Source organism: Zea mays, chromosome 9 (assembly GCF_902167145.1).
Source record: "Zea mays cultivar B73 chromosome 9, Zm-B73-REFERENCE-NAM-5.0, whole genome shotgun sequence".
Lineage (NCBI taxonomy): Eukaryota > Viridiplantae > Streptophyta > Magnoliopsida > Poales > Poaceae > Zea > Zea mays.
In genome coordinates this window covers 45,818,472-45,820,639 of record NC_050104.1, presented here as the reverse complement: position 1 = coordinate 45,820,639, position 2,168 = coordinate 45,818,472, and positions in this window count along the sequence as shown.

The window sequence follows — 2,168 nt, the reverse complement described above, 5'->3', positions numbered from 1 at the left end:
ATTATGGCCATATCTTGTTTGTTTCATCGGGCCATGATCTATTTAGCTCTCTACTTGTAATTATTCTTACTGGTGAAGTCTCTTTTTGCATATTGTCATTCTTGCCCAGTATATTAGTGCCACGTGAGATTTCTTATTGATTGCGTCTGGCAATGGTGTTATGACTAAAATCGACGGTGTTGCGACGAGACCGAGGGCCTCCTGTGAATGTACACACATGGTTGTGCTGCTCGGCACACGCATGTTGATTGCCTTCACTAATGTATTCCTTGATTCTCTATCATTTTTCTTGGATTTGGATTCCCTGGCTAACCACGAGTTAACTGTGATGTTATCCGACATCCATCCTCGTCTTATGTGCTAGGAATTTCCAATGATCACTTGTTGGTAAACCTCTTTCTATGTGTTTTACCCAAGAGGTTGCATCTAACATGGTTTGTGTAATTGCTATCCATTTGTCCACCGTTCTCAACAGACTCAGATAGTACAGTGTTATCAGAAAAAACAAACTGCACACATGGAACCTTATGTGTTCTTCTGTCAGATATCATCTCTGTTGTTCACATCTTTCATTAACTTAAAATGATACATGCTATGTCCACTAGAGAGACAACCTCTTGAGATATTCGTCTTCGCCTAAACAGCCTTATGCTATCGCTATTATGGACAAGGTTACATATCTCTCTACTCTTAAAAGTCTTTCGTTCCGAATCTCGGGACGAGATTATTTTAAGTGGGGAGGGTTTGTAACACCTCAGGTGTTTATTTCCCGTGCGACAATGAGTATGGATTTAATCATGAGATGTCGGTGAATATAAAGGTCACTAAGTTCTAATTATTTTTGTCTATCACGATTTTGATATCGTATCTGTCTCCATGAATCTATACTACCCAACAATTTTCGCGAAATTCAGACTTTAGTTAATCTTTTGAATTATTGAGTCGTGTGCCTAATTAAAATTTATCGATTAAGCGAATACGAATTTGGAATTCAACCATCTCACAAAAGTTCAAATTCGGTGTCGTATTCATCTCCATAATTTAAACAATTAAAAATGTTTTATGAACTTTGGGGTTACCTAATCTCATTTGTTGGCGAATTTTGATATGTTCGGATCACGCGTGCAAGTGAATATGAAAATCAGAAAACATTGGATTTAATGTAAAATATAGAGCCCACATGTTGTCCGAGAAAAACAATGCGCCAACTCAATAATCAAATTGTTCTTTAGTCAAATGACCGATAGCAGGTGAGACTCGCAAAAATTTGACTGGGTTAAATACAGTATAAAATACCAAAGTCGATCTCGTTTGATTCGGTCCGTATGTTTCTCGCCAGTTCTAAATCTTTGGATATACCTAACTGGTAAAAGTTCGTCTGACTCCGAGAGTATTCACCATATCAAGTCATTCTAAATATTGTTGTCGATTTCATTTTTGGTTTGACCCTTTTATACATCTTTTAGATCCCTCAAATCTTAGTTCTAAAATCAAAATATCATTTAATTCGATCCATTTTAGTCATGTTTAACTCCTAAACTCGGTTAGTGATGTATTCTGTGATAAAAAAAAGAAACAAAATCCCTCTCTTCATTATCTTGTAGCCGCTCACCAGGAAGATTTTTCTTCCTCACGCCAGCTACATTCCCACGCATCCTTCTCTCCAGACGTCAGATGCTTCAGCGCCGCCTCACCTGATTTTTTTTTCTCGTCACCCATCGTCTTCCAGAATGGATGCTGCTCAGCCTCCATCAGCTACTTCTCCACGGCGCTCTCCCTGCTCCCTCCTACAGCTCACCCCTCACCCATGGCTCCCGGCGCCCAAGCTTGTGGTACTTGGCACCTTCCCCTCCCTAGATTGGATTCGCCCAGCGCTGCTCTCTGCCTCTCCCATGGCCGAGCTCGCCCTAGCCCCCAACGCCGGACGTGCCCCTCTGCTCCACCCCATATGCAGTGGTGGACCCAGAAATTGGCTAAGGCTCGGGCCGACGCGACCATAACTTGTAATAATAGTATATAAAGAAAAATTGTACGGCAAAACAACATTGTCATAGATGTTAAAGATAACATACAATCTATGATGTAGCTCTTTCCAAATGTATTATGTCAACATCAACATCAATGCTTTTTGCTCGAGAACCTTGAAGGAAATCATATTAAGAACGCGA